This window comes from Anabrus simplex, chromosome 1 (assembly GCF_040414725.1).
Source record: "Anabrus simplex isolate iqAnaSimp1 chromosome 1, ASM4041472v1, whole genome shotgun sequence".
NCBI classification, from domain to species: domain Eukaryota; kingdom Metazoa; phylum Arthropoda; class Insecta; order Orthoptera; family Tettigoniidae; genus Anabrus; species Anabrus simplex.
In genome coordinates this window covers 182,693,383-182,717,084 of record NC_090265.1, presented here as the reverse complement: position 1 = coordinate 182,717,084, position 23,702 = coordinate 182,693,383, and the positions used below count along the sequence as shown (strand labels likewise).

The following is a 23,702-nucleotide window of genomic DNA, read 5'->3' as shown; positions in this document are numbered from 1 at the left end:
TTTACTCCTTCTAAGTTAAGCAAATATTATATGACATCAGGCTCTAACTCCAATTCTCCAAAAGTATCATAGATTGCCAAACATTATAGATTTCCCATTCTAAGTAACAGAGATAAATTCTATTTCGCGTACGTACACCCTTCATGGCCAGAAAAAAAGGCAGTTCAAATCGAACTAAAGCTAAAATCCAGATAATAAATCAATATCCACGATTTCTACCTGCATTGGTTTCTTTCTTCCTGCCCTTGTGCCTTTATTTAACTTCTCTCTGCAGAATGCATTTTATCCCTCAGAATGGAAGCGTGCCAATGTAGGTCCTGTGCCCAAAAATAAAATCCCAGCAGTCTGTAGTTATTTTAGGCCTATCAACATCCTCTGTGCACTTCGTAAGGCACAAGAAAATATTGTTCATGAGAAGATATGTGAATATCTGCCTAAATACCACTTTCTAAATCAAGTAGGGCCATGGTACTACTACTCAGTTGAAGGTTACAGATGATGTACGCGCGGTCACCTATAAGAGGCAGCTCCTGTCTTATGTCTCTTTGATTTCTCTAAGGCATTCGACACTCTTAACAATAGGTTGTTTCTTGCTAAGCCGAAGTCAATTGGATTCTCGCAGAGTGCTCTCGTGATTTGTGGACGGACGATCTTCCAGCTGGGAATCAGTAAAATGTGACGTACCACAAGGGTCTATCCTCGGTCCAGTATGTTTTGCTATTTATATTAATGATATCTCTCAAGTCTTTAAAAGCAGTGCTTTCACATGTATGCTGATGACTACAGGCTTACTTCCACTTTAGTCTCACTAAAGCACTTTCTTGAATAATGCATTTTAATCATGACATCTCTCGACTGATAGAAAGAAGCACAAATAATAACTTCCAATTAAATAAGACTAAGACTCAGCTTATTTGTATAGGTTACACAAAACTCCTGAAAACGTTGATCCCAAATCAATCCTACCAACACAAATTCGAGATACAGAAATCCATTATAGTGACACCGTTAACAATTCAGGTCTCATTTACAACAGAATCTTATCCTTGTCTGATCATACGTCAAATTTGATCCGAAAAGTTGTGTCATCCATGCATATTTTGGAACGTAACGCCGCGTGTACACCACCTTTCATGCGAAAACTGCTTGTTCAAAGTCTTATATTCCCAATCATTGACTACGGTTCAGTCGTCCACAACTACATATTTCAAACTTTGAAAATAAAACTGGTCCGCCTCTGTGGTGTAGTGGTTAGTGTGATTTGCTGCCACCCCCGGAGGCCCGGGTTCAATTCCCGGCTCTGCCACGAAATTTGAAAAGTGGTACGAGGGCTGGAACAGGCTCCATTCAGCCTCGGGAGGTCAAATGAGTAGAGGGGAGTTCGATTCCCACCTCAGCCATCCTCGAAGTGGTTTTCCGTGGTTTCCCATTTCTCCTCCATGCCGGTATGGTACCTAACTTAAGGCCATTTCCGCTTCCTTCCCTCTTCCTTGTCTATCCCTTCCAATCTTCCCATCCCCTCACAAGACCCCTGTTCAACATAGCAGGTGCGGCCGCCTGGATGTGGTACTGTCCTCCTCTCCAGTTGTATCCCCGACCCTGAGACCGAAGCTCTAGGACACTGCCCTTGTGGCGTTAGAGGTGGGATCCCTCGCTCAGTTCGAGGGAAAAACCAACCCTGGAAGTTAAACGGACTAAGAAAGAAAGAAAGAAAGAAAGAAAGAAAGAAAGAAAGAAAGAAAGAAAGAAAATAAAACTGCAGTCGGTACAGAACGCGTGTGTTCGTTAGGTTACAAATGTCAGGCCTGATGAACACATAATATCCTATTACATACAGCTACAATGGCTGAAAATCCATGAACGTCGGGAAATAAAATTCTCAAACTGAGGAGCCCATCCTACCTTTATAATGTACTAGCTGATGAACCCGTGCTTCTCTAGGGAATTCTGCACTGTATACGGAATTGTAGTGTACACGTTGTGAGCAAGATTGTATTAAATTGCGTAGCTCTTAATGTTACCCTAGAAACGCGACGGGGAAGTTACCAAACGTCTTTTCTCATATGAAGACTGAGTTAGGGTATTTTTACTGTAATGGTAGACCCGCTTGCATACCATCAGTCACAATCAGGTTGGCGAGTTTTCATTATAATGGTAGACACTCACTCACCACCTGCCTTTTTACATCCTCAGAAAGACTGTCTTAGTGGTTTTCCCAACTGACATGAACATATATTACAATGACGTCAGTAGGAACGGTGCGATTAAAAGCAAGGCTTTCATATGAAATACCGGTACTCGATCAAATGAAACACCATACATTTTCTCACTTTTAACGAACAGGACTACACTGCCGATCTAACAGCCCAAAGTTCCAGAGCTGGAATTACCAACCCGCAGACAGCCGTGATTCGTGAACACTTTTCGTTTTTTCTTCGGCGGGGAAAGGGTCGAATAGTGGATCCTCCCAGGGCAAAAGTTATGCCCTTTTACTAATCTGTTTCCTAGGAGTACCTGGTGAGTCGGATGATATCAGTTCATTACACTGGCGGCGGAAAAATATATCCGACTTGGAGACAAATTTTTCCTCCAATCCAGAGGAGAAACCTCCTCTTCACTTCATGATTTGGAATAAAATGAATGTAGATTTTAATAAAAGTGAAGACGAAAAAGCTTTTATTAAGAAAAAGCTCATTTCAGGGTTGAAATTCGAGTTGTTTAGTAAACTGTAGTGCTATAAATTGGAATAGGTCTAAATTGTTATTCTAGACCAAGCCATACTACTACTACTACTACTACTACTAAGTCAGCATCTGCCTTAAGTATGCAGACTGCTCATTCTAAACAGCTCGTCAGAGTAGGGATCGAATAACTGGAATACTATGAAGAATCAGTGTGTTACGTACCAGCTCTATCAGAGAATGTATGAACCAGAGGAAGGCATGCTAAAGAAGACAGTTTTCTAACTCCCCAGCTATTTCCCACCAACATTCAGTCAGGCTATTATACTCGGTACGCAGCAGCAATCCCATCTATCGGAGTTGAGAGGCAGCATAAGAGACAAATAACATCACAACAAACAATGGTAAATGTAATGTTATTGTTGATGAATGTTATGCGCTTTCGATATTGTAGGCCTTCACACTTAGTTTTCTTCTGACTCTGAAATACCACTCATCATAGTCGGTACGGTAAAACTGAATAAAACAAAAATGATCAGCAATTATATCACCGCCCCCCCCCCCCCCCCCCGCCAAGCCGGGCTGAGTGGCTCAGACGGTTAAGGCGCTGGCCTTCTGACCCCAACGTGGCAGGTTCGATCCTGGCTCAGTCCGGTGGTATTTGAAGGTGCTCAAATACGTAAGCCTCGTGTCGGTAGATTTACTGGCACGTAAAAGAACTCCCGCGGGACTAAATTCCGGCAACTCGGTGTCTCTGAAGATAAAAAAGTTGTTAGTGGGACGTAAAACAAATAAAAATATTATTATTAATTATATTCCCTGTAACTTTTGTTACGTAGTACTTTTCGATACGACCAAAAACATAGATATTTATAAATTTAATTTTAGGCGCCTTCCCCTAAACTACAATTTTATTCAGGGTGAATAAATTTGTTTATATCTTAGACTGTAGTATCTTATTCATCATCATCATCATCTGTTTACCCTCCAGGTTCGGTTTTTCCCTCGGACTTAGCGAGGGATCCCACCTCTACCGCCTCAAGGGCAGTGTCCTGGAGCTTCAGACCCTTGGTCGGGGGATACAACCGGGGAGTATGACCAGTACCTCGCCCAGGCGGCCTCACCTGCTATGCTGAACAGGGGCCTTGTGGAGGGATGGAAAGAGTGGATGGGACAGGCAAGGAAGAGGGAAGGAAGCGGCCGTGGCCTTAAGTTAGGTACCATCCCGGCATTCGCCTGGAGGAGAAGTGGGAAACCACGGAAAACCACTTCCAGGATGGCTGAGGTGGGAATCGAACCCACCTCTACTCAGTTGACCTCCCGAGGCTGAGTGGACCGCGTTCCAGCCCTCGTACCACTTTTCAAATTTCGTTGCAGAGCCGGGAATCGAACCCGGGCCTCCGGGGGTGGCAGCTAATCACGCTAACCACTACACCACAGAGGCGGAGTATCTTATTCCCCGACTTAATATATCGATTTTCACTAAATTCTGCTAACCCATTCTCTCGTGGCTCGGCGTCGATATGGACTTAGCAACAAAAATACAAATTCGTGAATATATGTGTTATCATAGCCGGTACGGTAAAAATGTATAAGACATAAATGGTCGGAAACTTATTTCTATATAACTTTGGTTATGTAGTATTTATCGATACGACCACCAATAATATAAATATTTAAGAATTAAATTTTAGTCCTTCCCCTAAACTGCCATTTCATTCAGCGTGAATAAAATGATTTATAGCCTAGATTGTAGTTGTACATTCTCCGACTTTGTATACCAGTTTTCAATGGCATAGTACTACTAATAACGTAAATATTTAAGAATTAAATTTTAGGCCTTGCCCTAAACTACCATTTCTATCAGCGTGAATAAAATTAGTCATGGCTTAAATTGCAGCGACTTATTCGCGAATTTGCATACCGATTTCATTACATTCTCTTTAGCCGTTTTCTAGTGATGTGTGTACATACGTATAGACAGACAGACAGACAGACAGACAGACAGACAGAAAGAAATTACGGAAAAGTAAAAAGTGAATTTCCTTGTTACTGTGGACATGGCCGATACAGATATACCAATCTTTTCAAATTTTGAGCAATGTATAGACAAAACCCTTATTTTATATGTATAGATTTAAAACTATGAATTCGATACATAACAAAGATAATAGGCGTACAAAAACTACAATTCAAATTCCCCTCCATCGTACTACTAAATTTAATACATACTTTGTTTGCACTGGATCACGTACCTTTAACGTCTTCATCTTCACCGTTTCGCAAATAACAGTAAATGTACTTAATTTAAGCAGTCTTTAACATCTATCTCCCTGGAGGAGTAGGCAAGGGACTGAGATCAGGCATTCTTGTGACTAACAACCCGAAATATGTATATCATCATCATCATCATCATCTGTTTACCCTCCAGGTTCGGTTTTTCCCTCGGACTTAGCGAGGGATCCCACCTCTACCGCCTCAAGGGCAGTGTCCTGGAGCTTCAGTCTCTTGGTCGGGGGATACAACTGGGGAGTATGACCACTACCTCGCCCAGGCGGCCTCACCTGCTATGCTGAACCGGGGCCTAGTGGAGGGATGGGAAGATTGGAAGGGATAGGCAAGGAAGAGGGAAGGAAACGGCCGTGGCCTTAAGTTAGGTACCATCCCGGCATTCGCCTGGATTAGAAGTGGGAAACCACGGAAAACCACTTCCAGGATGGCTGAGGTGGGAATCGAACCCACCTCTACTCAGTTGACCTCCCGAGGCTGAGTGGACCCTGTTCCAGCCCTCGTACCACTTTTCAAATTTCGTGGCAGAGCCGAGAATCGAACCCGGGCCTCCGGGGGTGGCAGCTAATCGCGCTAACCAATACACTACAGAGGCGGCGAAATATGTATATTTCTTAGAAAATTGTTTTACTCTCTTTTTCAGCTTTAGATTCTGTAGATTCTTGTAGTCTAAAGTACTAAATAGGCTTTAACGTTTTACTTTCTTGCTTATTATAAAATGTATGTTTTAATTTTACTGGATTTGGTACCTGCATTTTAATTTCTATGTTTAATCTTTTATTTATTTATTTCTTAATCTGCTTACCCTCCAGGGTTGGTTTAGCCTCGGACTCAGGGAGGGATCCCACCTCTACCGCCGCAAGGGCAGTGTCGTGAGACATTGGGCCGTGGCTACAACAGCGGAGGATGACCAGTACAACGCCCAGGCGGCCTCACCTGCTATGAAGAATAGGGGCCTTCGTGGGAATGGAAAGATTGCAAGGGATAGACAAGGAAGAGGGAAGGAAGCGGCCGTGGCCTTAAGTTAGGTACCATCCAGGCGTTTGCCTGGAGGAGAAGTGGGAAACCACGGAAAACCACTTCCAGGATGGCTGAGGTGGGAATTTTTTTTTTTTTTTTTTTGCTAGTTACTTTACGTCGCTCCGACATAGATAGGTCTTATGGCGACGATGGGATAGGAAAGGTCTAGGAGTTGGAAGGAAGCGGCCGTGGCCTTAATTAAGGTACAGCCCCAGCATTTGCCTGGTGTGAAAATGGTAAACCACGGAAAACCATCTTCAGGGCTGCCGACAGTGGGGCTCGTATCCACGATCTCCCGGATGCAAGCTCACAGCCACGCGCCTCTACGCGCACGGCCAACTCGCCCGGTGAGGTGGGAATCGAACCCACCTCTACTCAGTTGACCTCCAGAGGCTGAGTGGGCCTCGTTCCAGCCCTCGTACCACTTTTCAAATTTCGTGGCACAGCCGGGAATCGAACCCGGGCCTCTGACGGTGGCAACTAATCACACTAACCACTACATACATACTCTCTATGAAGAAATGACTGTTTTTCATAATTCCAAACAAATTGTCGAAAATGAAATGCATCGGCCGGGAATCGAACCCGGGCCGCCCGCGTGGCAGGCGAGCATTCTACCACTGAACCACCGATGCTTCCCATAACTCTCTTTGAAATACAAATCTAATGACTAAAAGCATGTACAGTAGCATGTTTCAGCGTAGTCGTGTTCGTGCTGGGAATGTGGCTACTCAGCATTCTTGATGTGTTGTGGTAGACGTGAGAGTCGTTAGAAGTGTTTATCAGCATATCAGCATTTTCATGAAATATTGGTCTTGTTGTCATACCTCATGATCAAAATGAGAAGCTGCACAATTAGCAGACCTGGAATTCAAATACCGACTCCGAATTTGGGAAATGTTTAGCGTCCGCCTCTGTGGTGTAGTTGTCAGTGAGATTAGCTGCCACCCACGAAATTTGAAAAGTGGTACGAGGACTGGAACGGGATGTACTCAGCCTCGGGAGGTCAATTGAGTAGAGTGGGGTTCGATTCCCTCCCCAGCCATCTTCGAAGTGGTTCCCACGATTTCTCAATTATTTCCGACGGCAAATGCCGGGATAATAGCTAACTTAACGCCACGGCCGTTTCCTTCCCTCTTCCTTGTCCATCCCCTTCAGTCTTCCCATACACCACAAGGCCCCTGTTCAGCATGGGAAGTGAGGCAGCCTGGGAGAGGTACTGGTCCTTCTCTCCAGTTGTACCTCAGACTAAATGGCTCACGCACTAGAACACGCCCTTGAGGCGGTAGAGGTGGGATCCCTCCTTAAGTCAGAGGAAAAAAGCAACCCTGGATGGTAAACGGATTAAATGATATTGATAATTATGTATGTAAGTCCGCCTACAGGCTTCGGCAGCCGGCACAATTCCTATCCTCGCCGCTAGATGGGGGCTTCATTCATTTCATTCCTGACCCGGTCGAATGACTGGAAACAGGCTGTGGATTTTCATTTTCATGTATGTCCGCCTCTGCGGTGTGATTAGTTGCCGTCCCCGGAGGCCCGGGTTCAGTTCCCGGCTCTGCCACGAAATTTGAAAAGTTGTGCGAAGGCTGGAACGGGGTCCGCTCAGTCTCGGGAGGTCAACTGTTCATACATTTTATCGGGGCCAAAAGTCCCTTAAATTCTTGGCTGGAAGTAGGTCCTTCTAGAAACAACAGAAACGTTGCAAGGGAGACAAGTAGAACATTTCGAGCTCACCTATAGTTTGAATCCACGAATGAAAGTGATTTACCGTACTTCAACAGTCAATTTTCCCAATCGCTGCATTGGTGTTCCATAGCTTGGCTGCAATCATCCGAGAAGTCTGCCATTGAGCATTCGAAAGTGGTCCAGGGAGATACCTGTACTAGGAGCTCAATGCAGTGTATTGTTCGTAGCCGTGATCGTCTAGTGGTTAGGACATTGCGTTGTGGCCGCAATAACCCAGGTTCGAATCCTGGTCACGGCAGATCAGTATTTTTTAAACTCTGTTATTTAACGATTTTATGTCAGACTAAATTTGCAGCAAGTGGCATTACCAGATATCGTCTTTCTTTCTTTCTTTCTTTCTTTCTTTCTTCTTAATCTGTTTACTCTCCAGAGTTGGTTTTACCCTCAGACTCTACGAGGCATTCCACCCCTACCGCCTCACGGGAAGAGTCCTGGAGCGTGAGACGTTGGGCCTGGGAACACAACTGTGGAGGAGGACCAGTATCTCGCCCAGGTTGAACACGTCTACGTACAGATAAAGGAGAACAGAACTGGAAACTTTAGATATTCATAAATTTCTTACACGGTATTACATCAAAATCGGGGTAGATTTTTACAGTATGAAAGCTTTTTACTAACCCTAACAATAGGTAAACGTTTAGACTATGAAAATTTTTCATGAAAATATGAACATAAAACAGTGTGTAACGCATTATTGTTCAGAAATGCCGTTACTTTAATTAAGAAAATTGTAGCCTGTCGACATTGCAGCCGTACCTATCGACCAAATTTCGCTACCTTAGTTCACTACATCTGTTCAATACCCGGTCAGGTTGTACACTAGAAATTCCAGAGTATCGAACCGCAACCTACAACAGATCGTTCACAATCACTGCCACGAGCTGGTAGAATGAACTCCCCAATGACATCAAAAACCAAACCCCATGGCTCTATAGCCCTTGAAGGGCCTTGGCCTACCAAGCGACCGCTGCTCAGACCGGAGGCCTGCAGATTACGAGGTGTCGTGTGGTCAGCACGACGAATCCTCTCGGCCGTTATACTTGGCTTTCTAGACCGGGGCCGCTACCTCACCGTCAGATAGCTCCTCAATTCTAACCACCAGCCCTCAGGTCCAGGTAAAAATCCGTGCCCTGGCCGGGAATCGAACTCGGGGCCTCCGGGTAAAAGGCAGGAACGCTACCCCTACTCCACGGGGCCGGCTTACCCCAATGACATCAGGGAAACTAAATCTAAGACAAAGTTTAAAATCCTTTGCCAGCGTCATCCTATAAGCCCTTCCAGACATTCTTGAGTGTGAATGGGATAAATGAGAGTGAATATTGGTTGTTTATTGTAATGTGTAGGTCCGCCTCTGTGGTGTAGTGGTTAGTGTGATTAGCTGCCACCCGCGGAGTCCCGGGTTCGATTCCCGGCTCTGCCACGAAATTTGAAAAGTGGTACGAGGGCTGGAACGGGGTCCACTCAGTCTCGGGAGGTCAACTGAGTAGAGGTGGGTTCGATTCCCGTGTTCCGTGGTTTCCCACTTCCCCTCCAGGCGAATGCCGGGATGGTACCTCACTTAAGGCCACGGCCGCTTCCTTCCCTCTTCCTTGCCTATCCCTTCCAATCTTCTCATCCCTCCACAAGGCCCCTGTTCAGCATAGCAGGTGAGGCCGCCTGGGCGAGGTACTGGTCATTTTCCCTAGTTGTATCCCCCAACCAAGAGTCTGAAGCTCCAGGACACTGCCCATGAGGCGGTAGAGGTGGGATCCCTCGCTGAGTCCGAGGGAAAAGCCGACCCTGGAGGGATGATAATAATAATAATAATAATAATAATAATAATAATAATAATAATAATAATAATTACCGCCTCTGTGGTGTAGTGGTTAGCGTGATTAGCTGCCACCCCCGGAGGCCCGGGTTCGATTCCCGGCTCTGCCACGAAATTTGAAAAGTGGTACGAGGGCTGGAACGGGGTTCACTCAGCCTCGGGAGGTCAACTGAGTAGAGGTGGGTTCGATTCCCACCTCAGCCATCCTCGAAGTGGTTTTCCGTGGTTTCCCACTTCTCCTCCAGGCGAATGCCGGGATGGTACCTAACTTAAGGCCACGGCCGTTTCCTTCCCTCTTCCTTGCCTATCCCTTCCAATCTTCCCATCCCTCCACAAGGCCCCTGTTCAGCATAGCAGGTGAGGCCGCCTGGGCGAGGTACTGGTCATACTCCCCAGTTGTATCCCCCGACCAAGAGTCTGAAGCTCCAGGACACTGCCCTTGAGGCGGTAGAGGTGGGATCCCTCGCTAAGTCCGAGGGAAAAACCGAACCTGGAGGGTAAACAGATGATGATGATGATAATAATAATTGCCACTTTCTTCTCACCAATGCAAATTGATAATCCTGAGTTCTTTCCCTCCTGAATTCCCATGTGCCACGCCCAAATTCAAGATTACATTTACATTTTCAAATAAAAAAGCTAGAACAACTGCCCATCAAAATTCACCACTTTACAGACTATCTAGTAACTTATCCATAACAGTCCATCGCGGAAAAAGAATACTTGATTTCAGTACAAACATAACAATAGTTTTGAAAGAATTCATGACAGCAAGAAAGGCCATGTAGCTAATTGATCCCACAGTCTGAATGCAGCATCACACCGGCCAGCTTTTATATTTCCGTTTATGTCCTAGTAAGCAATGTATTGTTCTTTGATTAATATTTTGTGTGCGTGTTTCCAAATATTAATGCTGTAGACTGTATACTGTGTTATTGTTATTCATTGTGATGCTTTAATTTATGTAGTTCAACTTTGTTCATATGGCAACGTAGAATGTCTAGAAAGTAGTTCAATTTTTCAATAAAAAGGATTAGATTAAGATTAGTTTAGAACAGATCTACGTTAGGCTAGTTAATATTAAGTAATAATTAATTGTAAGTTCTCTGTGTGTCGCAAATAATGCTGCTGTAATTGAGATGAAAATCCTGTAGCAAGCAATAAATTCAATTCAATTCAATTCAATTCAATTCAATTCGTGATCTTCGAAATTAAATGTCATATCCCGGTTGTTTGGATTCCACACAAAACTGAAGAACCCCGTGACTATGGTCACGTCATAAACATCCTCCTAAAGCAACAAGCTCGGTTTATTTTCATCAGCTCTGATGATGATGATTCGGCCATCGATCCACCGCGACATTCCTCCGGGACATTCCGACGTTTCTTAGGATCTAGAACAATTGAAATAGGCTGATGAGGAATCCTTTTTCTTTCTTTCTTAATCTGTTTACTGTCCAAGGTTATTTTCCCCTTGGACTCAGTGAGAGATCCCGCCAGATTAAATTTTTACTAATTTATTTATTCTAACCACTACACCACTAGAGGCGGAATATATAATTTTCAATTAGTGAAAATATAATTTTTATATGTAGATTTTAGTGCATAGCCTATTTGAAACGTGTAACCAAATGATAGTAATATTACAGAAAATACAACAAAGCATTCACACAAATTATATAGCATTCATCTTCGCAGATTAAAACATTTTTTTTCGTGGTAAGAAAGTTTTCGTAACTCTACACTTTTGTTGGAAATCACCCAGGACATATCGCGCCGTTTTCCTATGGATCTTTTCCAGTTTTCGTGATTCGCATACACTGGAATCTTACTCTAATTGGGGTCTTACCAGAGACAGTGTATGCCCTCTCTTTTACATCCTTACTTCTTTCTTCTTACTTAATTTGTTTACCCTCCAGCGTTGGCCTTTTCCTCAGACTCAGCGAGGGATCCCAACTCTACCGCTTCAAGGGCAGTGCCCTGGAGCGTGAGACTTTTGGTTGGGGAATACAACTGGTGAGGAGGACCAGTACTTCGCCCAGGCGGCCTCATCTGCTATGCTGTAAAGGGGACTCGTAGACAAGGAAGAGGGAAGGAAGCAGTCGTGGTCTTAAGTGAACGATACAGAAGTGTGAAATCACAAAAAACCACTTCGAGGATGGCTGAGGTGTGAATCGAACCCGTCTATTCAATTGACCTCCCGAGACTGAGTGTACCCCGTTCCAGCCGTTTACCAATTTGCAAATTTCGTGGCAGAGCCGTGAATCGAACTCGGGCCTCCGGGGTGGCAGCTAATTACAGAGGCCGACTACATCCTTACTACAACCACTAAATACTTTCAAAACCATATGAAGACTCATTTTCTAGTACTTAACGTTGCATTAATTCAGACAGATTTTCAGTGATGATAGGTTGGAAGGTGTCTGGACAGTTCCCCACACCACTGCAAAAAATACTAACACTTCTCCACAGCCCTTGGGTGCGGCTACCTGATTAATGACTCAGAAATAACCTCGACTGACAATTCCACACACATCTCTGCGTCTATTTAATATTCTTCAGGTATATATTATTATGTGTAGTATTATATTAAAAATGAGAAATTTACAAGATCTCCCTCCAATACTAGCGTTTGAAGTGTATAAGTTCAGCGCATTCTGCACGCCACCAATGTATGCCGCTCTGGTTGGGGCAGTAAGCTGTTGTTGTTGGATTCCTGGATTATGCGGTCACATTCCGTGTTATGGATTAGCCAGTGGGGTAGCAGGTATAAATTCTTTGGGAAACGAGTATCTAGGCAGTCTACCAGCATTGCCGTTTTGATTCCTGCCCTGTTAGCATCGTGACTACTATGGAGTTAGAATGTGGTCGGACATCTAAGGGAAGGGTGTGCGTTTACCATGAAGGTTAAGAATGGTGAAAAGCGGCGTTGTGACGTGGGCGTGTGTTTTCAAGTATTCGAAAAACAGTTATTCATCAATTCAGTCCAAAGATAAACGGTAGGACCAAATAGTGAGCATCAGTCTGGTTTTCCTGATGTGTCCCATTTACAGGTTTCGAAGCGAGTCCAAAAAGGCAGTGAAGAGAGCGCGTGAAGATGATGCCAGCGTTAGTCAAATTTACGACGATGCCATGGGTGACCTTCATGATACAGGTAGGCCTATGTGTTCTTAGCATTAGTTTTAGTTGTTCCACTGAGTGAATTTAGTACACTCATTCAAGCAACACATATTATGTAAATTTTAAAAAACTGTTAATTTGAAATTACTCATCTGGTATATTTAGTATCAAACTTCATACAAAGTTTCAGCTGAATCGGTTCAGGGGTTTTTGAGTTAATTCGCCTCAATCACAAATTTTGGACCATGAATAACGGTGTCATTTGGATCACTATATAGCATTGTTCTTCTTCTTCCTCTTCTTCTAAATCTGTTTACTCTCCCGGTTCGGTTATTTTCTCAGACTCAGAGGAAGATCCCACCTCTACCACCTTAAGGGCAGTGTCCTGGAGCTTCAGACTCTGTGTCGGGGATACAACTGGGGAGGATGACCAGTACCTCGCCCAGGTGGCCTCACCTGTTTTGCTGAACAGGGGCCTTGCGAGGGTATGAGAATATTGAAAGGGATACACAAGGAAGAGGGAAGGAAGCGGCCGTGGCCTTAAGTTAGCTACCATCCCGGCATTTGACTGGAGGAGAAGTATGAAACCATGGAAAAGCACTTCCAGGATGGCTGAGGTGGGAATCGAACCCACCTCTACTCAGTTGATCTCCCGAGGCTGGGTGGACCCCGTTCCAGCCCTCGTACCATTTTTTCAAATTTCATGGCAGAGCCTGGATTCGAACCCGTGCCTCCCTGGGTGGCAGCTAATTACACTAACCACTACACCACAGAGGCGGACTAGCATTGTTCTTATGGTGGTAAATCCAACATGGCCAGCAGCCTCTGCAGACTCTTAAATAGTATGTTGATATTTCTAAAAATTTCTAAAATTTCTAAAAATTTGACTTTTTTCTCAGACAGTCTCCGATGTTTTCTATGTTCTTGAACCATAATAATATCATTTTTTAACGTATGGGAGTATTTTAGATCGTTTAAGCAAAAAATAAGTATATAAAAATACTTTTTTGAAAGTTCTACCGAGAGATTTTATTAAATATGGCTTGTGTTTAGATTATGACTTCGTTACCGAAATGCCTAAGACAGAGTCTATGATGAGGTCACTGTATCGACACCGAAGCAACGCCCAGGGAAACGCAAAAGAGCCGGAACAGAGAGAAAATATAGTTTTGATAACGATACGTCGACTATGATTGAAGGTTCGTCTTTCCTTTTGGCTGACAACTGAAATGAAGACAGAATAATTGTTTTTTTTCCGGCAATAAGGGAAAGGATATTTTGAAGTGCTTTTGCCAATTTTTATGGATAGTACTTTCAAGAGCACAAGCAAGCAGTTTAGTCAAATATATACCACTCATGCCGATTTTGAGAGTAGCAACTATGAGACAAAAATATGCCCTATTGAAACCGTACAGTGTCCTGTACAGCTTATTGAAATCATAGGTGCCTTTCTACCCTATTAAAATCACTTCTAAAAGTCGCGTCATTGTGGGATGATGGGCGATGGGGATCGAGCAGCGTCTGGCCAGAACGGAACCCGCGAAAAATCGCCTGGAAAACAAAGCAAAGTTTGGGCAGAAGCCAAGCCCCCTTGAAAAAGCCTCTCAACACGCAGACAGAGTAGGAGATATGACGCGACGATACGGTAGTCAAACACGCCCCGAGGTGTGGCCTAGTTTCCCAGGGTTCCAAACTAACAGAAGGAACTTCCGTTTTTTATGCACGTTTCACTGGTGCCAACGTCGAAATTTGGCGCGTAAAAATTATAGGATATTTTGATTCAGACATGGGAAAATTATGGGAGGCACACCAATGAATAGAGCCGAATTTTCTGCGTATCCCAGACTGAAAATATGGAATACTTTATTCAAGGGACGAAAGGTCACCAGATGTCCAGCGGTAACAGATTGCAAACACGTGTGGATGTAAAGCGTCCCCCAAGCTAAGAATCGCGCTCAAAGATGACTCCACCCACCAGAAGACGCTAATGGAATAATTAAAAGGCGGGAACCAAATTACGTAAGAATGCCGATCGTCGGTAGATCACACCTGGTTCAAATAGAAGCGGAAAGAGAGGGTTACAATACGCACCATTTAAATGTCTGGAATTCCTGGGATGAAAGGAGCTGTTGTCCTTAATGAACCGTGAAACGTTACGCCCATAGTCTTCCGGTGTAAAGATAATAAAGGCCGGGCGGGCCCTCGCAGAAGACAGTTCCTAGCGGGTCGCTGAGAGAGGACAGTGTGTTACATTGTGTTCCAGTTTTTACAGTTCGAAACCTATTGACCGCCTACTAAGACAGTGTTACTGTGTCCTTCGCGGCCGTGAAATACAAAAGCCTCGTGAAGTGTAGATGGGAAACCAAGCGAGCCTTGGCAAATGTCTCTGTGCCGCGTGTCAATTAATTAAGCCGCGAGCATAATTCATAAATGAGTAGCGGGAGTCGGCTATGCACAATGCCGGCCTGGATGAGTACGTGATATCAATAAATTGGTATCATCCAAATCGCTACTCTGAATCAGGGTTCTCAAGTCTCGTGAGCCACCCGATTCATGCTGTGAACGCGCCCGCTGTGATTAGAAGGACCTGCTTGTTCATGGTGTAAATTCTGTGTGTGTGTCGCGGTAAACAGAGGACCGTGTGACGAGTTGTGGAGTGTTATCCTTTGGATTACTCTAAGATTTCAACAGTGGACGAGCTAACCAGGATGACGGACTTGTGTGGACGAGGATCGAAGGACAGCACGCTCGACTCCAGCGCCGAGGCCATGCAGCAGTAAGCTCCGCCTAGGGTCTCCCGTGGAAGGAAAAACCACGGCCACCAAACAGATGAGTTGATGTCAAAATATAATTTTTCTTAGCACGTTATAGTACAACCGGGTCGGAGGATGAGCTTTTCCTTTGTAATACCTAAATGCTGTAAAATAATGCATGTCCTAATATGGAAATTTTATTGCTCTTTATCATGTTAACGTAGATTCAAGGGAGCTAACTCCCCGAGACGACCATTTTTTTCTTAATGATTTGTTTATCGTGAGGTGGTTATTCTTAGTAATATGTAGAATATCCTAGCAAGTATGGGAAACAAGGATAGGAGAATATTTGAGTTCCCCTAGGGGTGGTTGAAACAATAGTCTTGATGAGCAGGGAAAACCATGTCCGAAGGCTGTAAGTTAATGTCCAAGATGGCTATCGGATATGGTGAGGAAACTCATGGGTCAGTCAGACGATGCATGCGTAACTTATACATATAATAATTGCATGTGCAGCAAGAGAGAAGGGATCCTGACTGAGAGAGGCACATAAATGTATTATTTAGGTATAATTGTGAGGGACGTAATAATCTATTATTAATCTATTTTATTTGGGACGGCAGGAGGTAGTTTGGGGGGACGTCATGCTTTAGCCTGGCAGGGGGGGGAATTTGTGTGGAATTGTCAGTCGAGATTATTTCTGAGTCATTAATCAGATAGCTGCGTCCTAGGGATGTGGGGAAGTGGCAGTATTTCTGGCAGTGTGTGGAAGTGTCAGTGTGGGGCATTGTCATGTAATCGGATGAAATGGCCTAGGACAAGTAAGGAAGCGGCTCTGGCCGTAATTAAGATACAGACTACTATCTCCCGAAACAACTACGCGGCTCGTACACACAACATACAACCCTCCTTATATGGTTGGTGTTAGGAAGGGCACCCAGCCATAAAACTGAGCTCAATCCGCATAGAGCTAGCCTCAGGTAATTTATGTAAAGCCCAGGGAGAAAAGAAGGAGATTCTTGTCCATATTGCTAGATGTTGAAAACGTAATATATACATTTGGATGTTGGATAATGTTCTGTTGCTTAAGGGAATCGAATGTGACCCTTGGTGTACGTGAAACAATAGTGAAACCGTACACTGTCCTATACAGCTCATTGATGGCATCAGTGTCTTTCCACCCTATTCAAAAGCATTTCAAAAGTCGCGTTATTTGTAGCATGATGGGTAAAAGAAACATCCCTGGGACTCGAGCGGCGTGTGGCCAGAACCAGACCAGCGAAGACAGCCTGCCAGACAAAGAAAAGGTGGGGCTTAAGCCAAGCCCTAGAGAAAAAGCCCTCTCAAGTTCTAGACAGAGTTGGAGATACGATGCGGCGCAACGATAGTCTAATACACCCAGAAGAGTGGCCTAGTTTCTCAGGTTCCACACTAACAGAAGGAACATCCGGTTTTTAAGCACGTTCCACGGATGCCAACGTCGAGTTTTGATCCTGACATAGGAAAATTATGTGAGGCACACCAATGAATAGAGCTGAATTTTCTGCGTATCCCAAACAGAAAATATGGAATACTTTATTCAATGGGCGAAATGAAGTCACCAGATGTCCAGCTCTAATGTATTGCTAACATGTGTTAATGTAGAGCGTCTCCCAAGCCAAAAAATTGCGCTCAAAGATAGCTCCTCCCCTGAGTGGACGCGAGTGAGATAATTAAAGGCGGGAGACTGATTACCTAATAACTGCCGACCGGATTCCCATCACACCTGGCTCAAGTGAAAGAGGAAATCGAGAGTCACAGTACACGCCCTTTAAATGTCTGGAATTCCCGTGATGAACGGAACCGATTTCCTGAATGAAGCGTGAAAGGCCTCCTCCCCCAGTCTTCCGGCGCGGAGACAATATAAGCCGGTCCGACCCTCGCTGAGGGCAGATCATAGGGAGCAGTTGAGAGAGGGCAGTGTGTCACACTGTGTTACAGTTTTTACAGTCTACCGTCCACCGTTTATTGACCGCTTACAAAGACAAAGTTATTGTGTCCGTCGCGGCCGTTAATTCTAAAAATCTTGTCAATTGTATTTAGGAAGTCGAACAATAGCCAAGCGAGTCTAGGCAAATGTCTCAGTGCCGCGTGTCAATTAAGTAGACTGCTAGAAAAATTTGTTAATGGATAGCGAGAGTCGGCTATGAACAATGCCGGCCTAAATGAGCAGGCGGTATCAATAAATTGGTGATATCCAATCCGCTATTCAGAGTGCGGGTTCTTCTAATCCTGTGAGCCACCCGACTCATTCTGTGAATGCGTGCCGCTTGTGGTTAGAATGACCTGCCTGCAATAAGGAAAAACCTTGTGTAAATTCTGTGTGTGTGTCGCTGTGGCCGAGGAACGTGTGACGAGTTCTGGTGTTGACACCCCTTTGGATTACTTTAAGATTGTAGCAGTGAACGAGCCAACCAGGATGATGGACTGTTGCAGGCCAGGATCGAAGGATAACACTCTCAAGGGAGCTAACTCCTCGGACAACACATTTCTTTCTTTTTGATTAGTTTTTCGTGAGTAGTAGTTATTGTTAATATGAATAATATCCTAGCCAGTATGAGAAACACTGGTCAGTTAGACAATGCACTCGTAGCTGATACGTACAATTAAGGCATGAACATCCAGAAAGAAGAAGTCCTGACTGAGAGAGATACAGAACTGCGTTCTTTAGGGCAATTATCTTAGGGACAATATGCAAATTTCCCTTGATTATTTGTCTGGAGTGTTCTTTATCCGTAACCAGTGTGAGATGCGGAGGTGCCAGAGGCTTGAAGGGGTGGTCTGAATATTTTTGCGATGAGCAAAAAGTAATATGATGGGATGAGAGAGGAATAATAACAGCCTTATGCCCCCAAGGAATTAGGATACATGATATGAGGAGTAATGAGAGGGCCGAACGCCCAAAATAGTCTCCGATGAGATATGTTGCCCCACGTTAGGCGCTCAACGTGAAGAATGAGAGAGCAGAGAATGAATAATATTTCTTGGGAATTCTGCGGTAAGATGAAATAAATTGAATAAACAAATGAAGTGGGCGAGATATGTGTATCCTTAAAAGGGGAATTGGCCGTTATAATTGTGGAGGGTCACGAACCCCGCGCGGCCAGAGAATGGGCTGACGCAGTTGCACACAATAGAGGAGAGACCTCCCCTTTCTCTTTTTCTCCGTTAGTAGGAGGGCTACATACCATGTTTATTGAAGTTAAAGGCTCTGGGCGCTGGATCTCGCACTGCGTCTTATTTTTCAATGGTTCGGGCCAAGAACACTTGTGTAAGTGATAATATCACGATGATTTACATGGTAGTTAATATATTATATATCCGCCCAATATCCTGTAGTATGAGACCACGGATAGTCTAGGTATTTTCAGATATGTATCTCGCAGTCGGAAGGCGCCCATTTTGAGCCCAGGTCAGAATGGGCCGGCTTGTGCGAGCTTGCCTTAAGCTTTCCCCAGGACAGAAGTAATTGATAGTCATGTTTTTCTTTCAGGAATGGCCCTATTTATACATGATGTGTACATATGATTGTGTTTAGTGCTAAGTGTGTATTTCTTTGAGTTCAAACAGAACCGATGTCCAACGTTGTCTCTCTTGGTGTCATATTAGGGAGTCCGGGGATTTGAGCTCAGTGTCGTGTGTTTCTTTGTGTGTTGTGTAAATATTTTTTGTGTGACAATTATGTAGCGTAGGGACAAGTTAATTACGTGCTAAAGATATAACGTATTATGTAGGGGACATCTTCTCATATTACACGGTGTGATCGGCAGAAGAATGAAACTAACGACAGAAGTACGAAATTAACGAGGGAAAGATAGACGATATTAATCGCCGGATCACAATTATACTTTTTTCCGCTAAATGAAGTTTATGCTGAGTGAGGTCAGTGAACGCCCCTCCGGCGAGTTACATTGAAGTACTTATTTTTTTCCTTCCCCCTCCGTAGGCAGAGGATTTATAGTATAGGGTTGTTTCTCTTATGTCACAATTCAGAATAAATTAGTCTTCGTGACCCCATTGTGATTATCTTAAACTAATTACTAACAGGGTGTGGGGTAATAAGCTTATTTTTGACAACATACCATATAAGTTCTGGGAAAAGGAGATTGGCGTTCGGTTTCCCCATTAAATTTGAGGTTAAGTAATTTTACTGTAGAAATGAAAAGCTAAATTAATTTGATAGAACAAAATATATTCTGGAAACAATATATAAAATAGTGAGAACTGCTGCGATTAAAACAGATGAAAATATGAAATTATGACATTGCAACTGTAAGAAATTAGGCATGAATTTGAATTCTTCTTGACCGGACATTTAACAATTTATACAAAATATATCCCTCACTGTTTCACTTGACTGTACCTTCAACACTTTGAGTGAAATTACGACGTATTGCTTAAATCTGGTGTTTACTGTAGATGTGTCACGCCTAATTTGGTGATATATCCGTGTGACTGCTTCTTCTCCATATCATATGACCTCTTTGTAAGTCTGTATTGTATAACTTCTTTGCACGTGTGTCCCTCTATGACTCCATCAGTTCACCATCCACTTCTTCTCTCTTCACCTTCCGTTTAACTATTGACTCCCGTTGACTAACTGAGGCCACACCATCTTCGTTCACTTAATGGCCAACTGTGCCTCTCCTTCCAGTCGAATAATGACTGACGCTACAAGATACACCCACCTTATATAGGCATTGGTTGACGCACATACGTAATCTCCAGAAAGAAAGAATGATCTACTCCCACCCGCCTCAAACTGTTGCATACAATGGTGAAACAGCCCGGGGCGGCTTGGGTTACTCAAAGAAACTGAACGCATTGCTAAATGCTCACGATGACGTAGCCATGACGTAGCAATGACTCTGCATTTACTCCAGCAGTATTGCACAATGTAACAATGTCACATCCAACATCTGATATATAACAATTCTCACTGTACATGTCTTTAGGGTTAATCTACACACACCTATATATGCATACAGTTAACTACAATCATGCAAGCGGCAAGCATTGCAGAATTGAATTGAATAAGAATGATAATGCAATAATAGTAATCTCACAGATAAAATAATAATAATAATAATAATAATAATAATAATAATAATAATAATAATAATAATAATAATGATACAATAATAATAATAATAATGATATCACATATGAAATAATAATAATAATAATAATAATAATAATAATAATAATAATAATAATAATAATAATAATAATAAAAATACAGATATCACTTTGTAACGGGATTTGAACCGTTACATGATTCTTGTCATTTCTAGCTGTGTTAAGCAGTATCCAGTAGACAGTTGAGCCCAGAAATCCTACTTTCACATCAGATAAGGCTCCATCATAAGTATTTTTCTTCTTTCGAACGTAACCACCCCCCAAGTGCTCAAGTTGCCTAGGCTAGCACAGAAAGTAGGAAGGGAGTGGTTCGAAGCTCGTGTTGGCAATTCGGGCCGCTCTTCACTATAGTCTCATCCGTGGTTATTTACTAGGTTATGCTGAGGCATTATTATGCGTGGGTCTTCCATTCGAAGCCCGGTAGGGTACAATAGGAAGAAAATTTACTCTCTCAGATATACGATTTGTTTATCAAGACTCATACACATGTGTAATTACCGTTATGAACAATTAAAATTAGAACAGAATATACAGTTTACACTTAAACTTACCATAAATATCTGTTAAAAATTTCATGAACATTACTTGTCCCACTGTCAGCAGCACTGAAAATGGTTTTCCTTGGTTTTCCATTTTCACATCAGGCAAATGCTGGAGATGTACCTTAACTATGGTCACTTCCTTCCCATCCCTATACTTCTCCTATCCCTCAGTTGCCGTAAGACCTATGTGTGTCTGTGTGACGTAAAGCCAATTGAAATAAAAAGAGTTGACAGTATTATGTGCACCCCCGGAGGCCCGGGTTCGATTCCCGGCTCTGCCACGGAAATTGAGGAAAATGTTACGAGGGCTGGTGCGGTGTCCACTCAGCTGCGGGAGGTCAACTGAGTCGAGGGGTGTTCGATTCCCTCCTCAGCCATCCTCGAAGTGGTTTTCCGTGGTTTCCCACTTCTCCTCCAGGCATATGCCGGTATGTTACTTAACGTAAGGCCACCGCCGCTTTCTTTCCTCTTCCTTGTTTATCCTTTCCAATCTTCCCATCCCCCCACAAGACCCCGTTGAGTATAGCAGGTGAGGCCACCTGGGCGAAGTACTAGTCCTCTTCCCCAGTTGTATCCCCCAACCCAAAGTCTCACACTCCACGATACTGCTCTTGAGGCGGTAGAGGCGGGATCCCTCGCTGAGTCCGAGGGAAACCCAACCCTGGAGGGTAAACGGATTAAGAAGGAAAGAAAGAAAGAAAGAAAACGTATGTGTGCTAATAAAATAAAATATAGCCTGCAGACTGGGGTTTTCAACAAACAGGATGTAGTAGCCAGGTAAGCGCAAGATACAGAAACCAAAATTAATATTAAAAATAGCCATGTCAGTACTTAAGAATGTCTGCATCGGCCGGGAATCGAACCCGGGCCGCCCGCGTGGCAGGCGAGCATTCTACCACTGAACCACCGATGCTTCAGACAACAATGCTTCAGATGAAGTTTTAGCGTTTTAAAGCTATGCAGGTCATCCGCTCCATTGCGTCACCACACCAGCGAGAGAATTTCTTCCACTACCAATATTGGTCTTGCACTCTTACTTGACAAATCTCTCTCTCTCTCTCTCTCTCTCTCTCTCTCACTCATTCTTCTTCTTAATCTGTTCACCCTGCAGGGTCGGTTTTTCCCTCGGACTCAGCGAGGGATGCCACCTCTACCGCCTCAAGGGCAGTGTCCTAGAGCATGAGACATTGGGTCGGGGGATACAACGGGGGAGAATGACCAGTACCTCGCCCAGGCGGCCTTACCTGCTATGTTGAACAGGGGCCTTGGTGGGGGATATGAAGACTGGAAACGACAGGCAAGGAAAAGAAAAGGAAGCGGCATTTGCCTGACGGAGAAGTGGGAAACCACTTCCAGGATGGCTGAGGTTCCAGCCCGTTCCAGCCCTCGTATCACCTTCCAAATTTCGTGGCCGAGCCGGGAATCGAACCCGGGTCTCCGGGGGTAGCATCTAATCACACTAACCACTACACCGTAGAGGCGGACATTCCCATGTTGTGAAATATAAATATATATATTTGTTGTGGGCGGCGTTAATGCTCGATTCGGTACTGGGACGTTTGAAATCGAAAACCACGACGGTCTTCCATTCAATCCAGCCTTTAATACTGCCGTTTCCGATAACACTCTCGACATAATCTCATCCAACTGCAATGTAGAATATGGGCTGGAACCGGCTGCCGGTTTTTCTGGTCTTGACTTGCTCTATGCTGTATTCACTTTATCCACGCAAAAACAAATTCCTCAAACAATTTTTGTTCGAGACTTCAGTAAATTTCACGTAAACAATTTCCGTCTTGACGCTAAATTATTGCCCTGGAATGTGTTTTTTCAGTCCAATAACGTAGATGAAAAAGTCTCTCTCTTCAACAGCTTTGTACTTTCTCTCTGTGACATGCATACGCCCCTAAAGAGAACACCATAGTTCAATAAGGATAATATTAAGGAATTGTAAGTAAACGGGACAGAGCCAGGAAAAAATGTATTAAAACATACCCCTCAGGTGATTACGAGCAATTCAGGATCTTGCGTAACGAGACAAAAGTTAATAGGAACACTGAAGTGAAGTATATACTCGCACATTTTTTTGTGATAGATGGACACCCTAATTCTTCTTATTCTTGATATTTGATTGGGCTCGGTATTTAACTAACACCCAGTTCCAATACAACATCCTAATGCTGAATAGGTCAACCTCGGCAATCTTCGAGATTCATATTGGCAACCTTTGAAACACAAACTATGAATCGCTTCTGCATCCCTGTGCGACATCTGGCGTACACTTTACGTACTAGTATTGTTGTTGATTACACAGCAAAGCCAAACTATACAGTAGAATTAATGCTAGGAACTAGATTCGCATCGAAATATATTACATCTATATATATAAAGTAGCTTGTCCTGACTGACTGACTGATTCATCATCGCCGAGCCAAAACTACTGGACATAAAGAAATGAAATTTTGGAGATATATTCATATTAAGATGTAGGTGCTCGCTAAGAGAGGATTTTTGGATATTCCGTCGCTAAGGGGGTGAAAAGGGGGGTGAAATTTTAAAA

General features: G+C 43.7%; 3 non-coding genes across 3 annotated transcripts; 1 reads left to right on the top strand and 2 right to left on the bottom strand.

Annotated features, from left to right (window-relative positions):
* Nucleotides 1-6,554: 6,554 nt before the first annotated feature.
* Nucleotides 6,555-6,625, bottom strand: TRNAG-GCC (transfer RNA glycine (anticodon GCC)). Its single transcript has one exon. It is a non-coding gene; the product is annotated as a tRNA-Gly (tRNA).
* Nucleotides 6,626-7,905: 1,280 nt separating this feature from the next.
* On the top strand, nt 7,906-7,977 carry TRNAH-GUG (transfer RNA histidin (anticodon GUG)). Its single transcript has one exon. It is a non-coding gene; the product is annotated as a tRNA-His (tRNA).
* Nucleotides 7,978-21,984: 14,007 nt separating this feature from the next.
* TRNAG-GCC (transfer RNA glycine (anticodon GCC)) lies at nt 21,985-22,055 on the bottom strand. The gene has a single exon. It is a non-coding gene; the product is annotated as a tRNA-Gly (tRNA).
* Between the last annotated feature and the right edge of the window lie 1,647 nt (nt 22,056-23,702).